The following is a 7,894-nucleotide window of genomic DNA, read 5'->3' as shown; positions in this document are numbered from 1 at the left end:
TGCATGTCTCTCTGTCTGTCTCTCTGCCTGTCTCTCTGCCTTTCTGTCGTCCTGTGTGGATGCTCGTTTAGGTGTGTGTCTCTCTGCCTGACTTTAATGTGGTCTGTCTGACTGTCTGTCTGCCTGCCTGCCTGTCTTCCTCTGTGGATGCTTGTTTAGATGCATGTCTCGCTGCCTGGCTGTAAAGCGGTCTGTCTGTCTGCCTGCCTGTCTTCCTGATTGGATGCTCGTTTAGATGCGTGTCTCTCTGCCTGGCTTTAACGCGGTCAGTCTGTCTGCCTGTCTGCCTGCCTGTCGTCCTGTGTGGTTGCTCGTTTAGGTGCGTGTCTCTCTGCCTTGATTTAATGTGGTTTGTCTGTCTACCTACTAGATGCCTGTCTCTCTGTTCAACTGGATCACCCGTCTGTCTGTGTGGATGCTGGTTTTGATACTTGTTTGTTTACTATCCTCCTGTATCTCTCGCATGGATGGCTAGTGTCTCCCTGCCTGTCTACAGGGTTGTCTGTCTGCCTGTGAGCTGTAGATCAGGGGTTCCCAACCTTTTCCACCTTGGGGCCCACTTGAAATTTTTCGCAAATGGCCGGGGCCCTCTGACCCAATAAATATTAGACCTCAGATAGATAGGCAACAGCAACATACACACACACACACACACACACACACACACACACACACACACACACACACACACACACACACACACACACACACACACACACACACACACACACACACACACACACACACACACACACACTCTCTCTCTCACACACACACACACACACACACACATTCTTTTGTTTTTTATTAAAAAAATGACTTCAAGGCCCACTTGGAATAACTCTGGGACCCCATCACTCACCGGGGGGCCCGGCCCACAGTTTGAGAATCACTGCCCTGTGTAGATGATTGTCCCACTACTCAGCTGGACTGCTGTCTGCTTGTCTGCCTGTCTACCCTCCTGTCTCTCTCTTCACATGGATAGCTAGTGTCTCACTGCCTGTCTACATGGTTGTCTGTCTGCCCTGTGTAGATGATTTAGGGCTGGACAAAATGACGATATATATCGTTATCGTGATATAAAAGTGTATATCCTGACCTTTCTCCTATATCGTTTATATCGTGATAGTAATTTTAATCAATTTTATACAATTGAATATCATTTAATTACATTTCATGTTGTCACAATACACACAAGTTCATACAGTATAACTGTAAAAATAAGAATAAAAAGATACATTTTAAAGAAAGGTTGTTTTGCGACATGAAAAAATAAAGAGCAAATAAAGAGAATAACTGAAAACATTTGTAATTTTGCTATATTGTGATATATATATCGTTAGCGTGATATAAAGTAATCCATCTCGTGATATAGTTTTTTTTTCCATATCGCCCAGCCCTAAGATGATTATCCCAGTCTGCCCAGCTGGACTGCTGTCTGCTTGTCTGCCTGTCTACCCTCCTGTCTCTCTCTTCACATGGATGGCTAGTGTCTCACTGCCTGTCTACATGGTTGTCTGTCTGCCCTGTGTAGATGATTTAGGGCTGGGCAAAATGACGATATATATCGTTATCGTGATATAAAAGTGTATATCCTGACCTTTCTCCTATATCGTTTATATCGTGATAGTAATTTTATCAATTTTATACAATTGAATATCATTTAATTACATTTCATGTTGTCACAATACACACTATAAGTTCATATAACTGTAAAAATAAGAATAAAAAGATACAATTTAAAGAAAGGTTGTTTTGCGACATGCAAATAAAGAGAATAGCTGAAAACATTTGTAATTTTGCTATATTGTGATATATATCGTTAGCATGATATAAAGTAATCCATATCGTGATATAGTTTTTTTTCCATATCGCCCAGCTCTAAGATGATTGTCCCAGTCTGCCCAGCTGGACTGCTGTCTGCTTGTCTGCTGGGCTGTTTGGCTGTCTGGCTGTTTGCTCTGGGGTGACGGGGTGCCAGGGGGAAGTGGGCCTAGTGATTGCCTGGTAATCGTTTCCCCAGCTTGGCCATACACATCACATGGTCCTGTTACGAGAGCACCACTGTCTGTGTGTGTGTGTGTGCGTGCGTGCGTGTGTGCGTGTTTGTGTGTGACTGTGTGTTACAGTACGTTAGTTTGGTGGCCTGTGTGTGTGTGTGTGTGTGTGTGTGTGTGTGTGTGTGTGTGTGTGTGTGTGTGTGTGTGTGTGTGTGTGTGTGTGTGTGTGTGTGTGTGTGTGTGTGTGTGTGTGTTGCCGCATGTTATCCACAGCCTTTGTGTGAGAGAGTGTGTGTGCAGCGCACATGTGCATGCATGCGTGTGTACGTGTGTGCATGCATGTGTTTCTGTCTGCTGTGTGTGTGCGTGCGTTCATACGTACGTGTGTGCATGCATGTGTTTATGTCTGTCTGTCTGCTGTGTCTGCGTCTGGAGACCTGGCTGGCTGGCTGGCATTGGGGCCCCACAGCAACCTGTAGCCTAGGGGCCCCAAGCCATCTTAATCCAGCCCTGTGGGTGGGTCTTGGCTGTTGAGTTGTCTTGGCTGGCTGACTAGATGTCTGGTCTCGGGAGGTACGGTATGGAGTCGTGGTGTGTGTGTGTGTGGGGAGGTCTTGGCCAGATTAACGCACAGGTATATGGCTGCATTCTAGGGGCCACCACCTGCCAGGGGGCCCCTGATCGACCAAAAGTGAAAAAAAAATGCAGAATGCAAGATGCAATATAAAAAATTTCATCTGTCGATGTTGAGTACAGTTGAGAAACGTGTTAGCCTAATGCATGTAATTATGACACTGTGTATGTAAATATGACATGAAATCTGGGGGGCCCCACAGCAACCTGTAGCCTAGGGGCCCCAAGCCATCTTAATCCGGCCCTGGTGGTGGTTCTTGGCTGGCTGGCTGGCTGGCTGGCTGGCTGGCTGGCTGGCTGGCTAGATGTCTGGTCTGGGGAGGTATGGACTGGAGTCGTGGTGGGTGGGTCTTACTTGTGATCAGGACTGGCTATCTGGCATAGCAGGCATTTCCCGGTGGGCACTGCACCCTTGTGGGCCCCTATTTTCAGATATGTTGTAAGATTATTTGTTTTCTACATTTCTGAAAATAGGGGCCCACCGGTGAATTAGTTCTGCGCCTCTAATTATGAGGGGGGTGGGGGCTTTAAGCCAAAAGTGCCCGTTCCCTATTTCTCACCCAGCCCATCCCTGGGGAGGTATGGAGTGGTGGTGGGAGTGGGTCTTGCTTGTGATTGCCTGGTAATCTCTCCCCCTGGCTCGTCCAACACCTGACGCTGCTGTTGAGAGAGAGAGAGAGAGAGAGAGAGAGAGAGAGAGAGAGAGAGAGAGAGAGAGAGAGAGAGAGAGATGATTGCAGCTACTATATACTAAGACTCACACTGAGGAGACGAGAGACGAGACGAGATGGAGGACACTGGAGTGGAGAGGTTGTCTGTCGATACGGGCTGGCAAACAAGGTCACACGAGGAGGCATCTGAATGGAGATGTACACACACACGCGCACACACACATACACATGCACATGCGGTACGCACACGTGCGCATGCACGCACGCGCACGCACACACACGTGCGCGCTCACATGCACGAACGTGCACACACACACACACACACACACACACACACACACACACACACACACACACACACACACACACACACTAGGATTGAAATACACACACACACACACACACACACACACACACACACACACACACACACACACACACACACACACACACACACACACACACACACACACACACACACACACGAAAGCATCACGATGGAAATAAATACTGTCCTTTTCTGTGACCCATCACATATGTGCATGTAATGCGTTATGCAAATAGTCTATGGTCCCAGAGAGAAGACATGGCACAGAGATGGCTACTATATCTACAAATAGCTGTGGAAGAGAGAACTGCATTTGGAGCATTCGGAGCATTTACAGCAGCCATATTTGCAGGACAATCATTTTTAAATAATTCACCCATTTAATTGTTAAATGAACCTATTTATTTCTAAATATATAGAAATATATATTTTTTTTTCACCCATACAAATCCCACCATACACATACCCGTACACTTAAAGACGTGGTTGCATTTACAAATATTGTAACTGAGCATCTGACTGCTGACTGACTAATAACGTTTAACTGCTACAATATTGTTGTTACATGAACACATCTGTTCTTTTTTTACCACATTATTTTCCAGCCATATAAATCCCACCCCATCGTAGTCCTACTTATGTTCTTGCCTGGGAGGCAATGCTGTTGAGTTGACCGAAACTGTATGTGGGGGCTGGAGATGATGCCACTGTATGCAAGACTATTGAGAAATACACAGTAAATTGTGGTGTGTAAATCCACTAAGAGTTGGACCAAAATTCACTCTATAGGCCTACATCTATTATATTGGACTCTTTCAGTGTGCAATTATCGACACTCATCCCTTGAGGAGTCGCATTGAACTTTGTGGTATAGAGTCCTTTTATTTGGTCCTATAATCTCACAGTGTTGAGTTCATACTACAACATTTGCCGTATTCAAAGGTAAGGAACGTACGGTAGGATTGGGGCCAGAGTAAGCATTGCAACTATGCTGCCTATTCCCAGATTTATGAATTTCATGAATAATTAACCCTCAAGCGACCGGCCTGGGGTTCATTCAAATTTATTTACATCTTGCACATACTTGTCCCTCATCTAAACCAAAAATTTTTTTGGATTTGAACATTTTATTGTTTTGCTAAAAATTAGTCAAACTTACATACGTACGTATATGCTAAATATGATGTATGCCCTCATTTGCATATGTAAACATCAAAATACAAAAAAACATCCAATACATTTTTTTCTTCTCTCATCATCAGTAATCAACTGAGAAAGATTCATGGTGATATCTATCATTTACATTTTTTAGCCTATTCACTTGTAGTAATCTTACAAGTCAAGTCAAGTAGGTTTTATTGTCAATTTCTTTACATGCACTGGTCATACAAAGAATTTGAAATTACATTTCTTGCTTTCCCATTCAGACATAGACTAATCTAGGTAAGGACATAGACAGTATAGACATAGACAGTACTTATACATGGACATAAGACAGTATGGACATAGACAGTGCTCATACAGACATTTAAAGTGCAAGACTGGACAACAGAAGACTTGTAGAGAACATACATTAGGAGGAGGTAATTGTTGTGCTTTTCCTAAAAGTCCTTTATGGCGTTCTGACATAGTAATTACCATAATAATACAGTATATTTATGCTAATTATGGAAATTGCTCAAAGTGAAACTTTGGGAAACCAAGCTAAATTCTATCCATTAGGCCCATAGATGATATTTCTGCAATAAAACTTTAGGCTACTCAACATTTCTGGGTTCATGAAATCACAAGATCAGAAAATATGGTAATTTACATAGACAAAACCATGTCTCAAACATATAACCATATGCACACTCAACATTTCTCTGAAACTTTTTCTGGACATTGTAGCTGTGAAAAGGTGTCTTCCATATATATTAGAGCAAAGAAATGATTCAACTGATGCTTCAGCCTTTGTAATGCCATATGATAAGGAAAATTCTAAAAAAAAACGTCATTGATTTCTACACTGATGACTTGTTTCCTCCCTCTTTGTTCATCAGGATGACTTCCATTTCATATTCTCATCATGTGTCTAGGACCACTGTACCATAATATCAACAAATATGGAGCAATAACAGAGGAAATGCTACCTGGGTGCCCTCACAATATGCTTCGTTGGCTATCGCAGGGGTGCCCTATTTATTTATATAATATATTATATTTTAATACTATAAATGTTTATATTATGCATATTTTAAGTCTGCTGACCATAGCTTTCCCAAAGAAACAAAATACAAAAATCAGAGTTTGAAAATTACAACAACAATGGCCATTATAATGTTGAGTATCTCATGGATCCTCTGGGGGTCATAAATGACCCCAGAGGTGTTTTGGTTATAAATCCTATATAGATGGTCCAAATCTCACGAAAATCATTCACAACATGCACAACATAGGCCCTATGTATTGACAAACTCCTAGAAAGACAAGTTTTTCTGATGAAAATCGCAGAAATGGTGTATGAAAATATGACCCCAGTCGGTCGCTTTAGGATTAATGAACTAGTAGACTAATATTTACTGATCTGATCGGTATGGGCCTACAGTATGTTTTGCAGCTAAAGCTGTTTATTACTAGGAGTTCAAAGCGGAACAAAATGCGCATTTTATGAATGAAAAGTGCAATTTTCCCAGCCATAATGAATACTTCTGATACTTCTTTTGATGGTGGTGCAAAACACTCGTGAAAAATATTTATGAAATAAAACATTGTGAATGGACCGTATGAATGGTGTAAGAATTGTGATTGGGCATTACAGTAGCCTATAAGTTCTGTAAGTATAGCCTACATTATGTAAGAAAGCTATACTAACTATAAATTATGCACGAAAGCTACACTAACTATAAATTCTGTAAGAAAGCTACTTACTCTTCATTTAGGGTTTATACATAGACACTGAGGCACTCTATTTTTCAGATCATCAAAACGTCTTTTAATATACTGGCATGTTCCTAAAATAACCATGTAAAACCCATAAACAAATATGTGACAGCTTAATGGTAGTCTGAAAGACATTTCAATTATTTTAATAGCCATGGTTGAGAAAAGTATAGAGTGCCAAAATGTCTATTAAGAATGTTTAAAGTTGAGTCAGGTTACAACAACTCAGCATTACAGCCAGGGCCATAATGAGACATTTTCAAATACTGAGATAAAATACTGCATGTACTGAATATTGTACATTTAGAATGCTTTGGACACTTCAGTCAAACTCTTAAGTTTGTTTTCATGAATCACTGCCTTGAGGATAAATGGGGGTGGCGTATACAGACCGAATTTATAATTGTTGATCATATATCAGTTTTCATCAATAGATACATTTTACATTACTGAAAAAAACATACAGAGGACATGACCTCTGTGTCCTCAATGGTAGTTACGGCCATGATTACAGGCATTGGCATGCTTGACAGGCACATACTGTAATTGTATGGAGTAATGTCTCCATCCTACCCAATATATTCACTATTTGATCACATTCATATTTACATTTTTAAGACATGATGAGGTGGGGGCTTTTTTAATACAATTTTATTTTTTACTTAGTCATGATATGTGTCCAGTCTGGACAAAGCACAGTGGGTTACATTGAACTACATCACAAACTGGAAAACAACTACATACAACCCCCCCCCCCCCCCCCTTCACACACACACACACACACACACACACACACACACACACACACACACACACACACACACACACACACACACACACACACACACACACACACACACACACACACACACACACACACACATATGTGGACATGATGAGATGTTGGCATAATTTGAATCACGGGGGCTACTTGGGGGAAAAATATCCATTTGCTGGTTCCAGGACGTATATTATGTAGCATGTCTGGTTTGTTGCAAAAAAACTGCAAACTATTGCACTATTAAAATTGTAAACATGATATGTACTTTGCATAGGCCTAGTCCTTTAAAGTGGAAATGAAGCAGTGACCTAATATAGGGGTCTATAACACCAGTAAGATAAGCCAGCAAATATATATATTTTTTTGAAGTCTGAAATTTAAGCCGTTAATAAAAAAATAAAGCACAAACACGTAACGTTTCTGTTAACGTTTCCAGCCAACAGCGGGTGACGTCACACGAATGGTAGTCTGCTATTCTAATGCTGTTATGATAGTAGTGAATTAAACATTTGGGACTTGCGTGGCTGATTATGAGCTTATTTGCTTAACCCAAATGAAG

This window comes from Engraulis encrasicolus, chromosome 15, assembly GCF_034702125.1.
Source record: "Engraulis encrasicolus isolate BLACKSEA-1 chromosome 15, IST_EnEncr_1.0, whole genome shotgun sequence".
Lineage (NCBI taxonomy): Eukaryota > Metazoa > Chordata > Actinopteri > Clupeiformes > Engraulidae > Engraulis > Engraulis encrasicolus.
Note: the sequence above shows the minus strand (reverse complement) of the source record.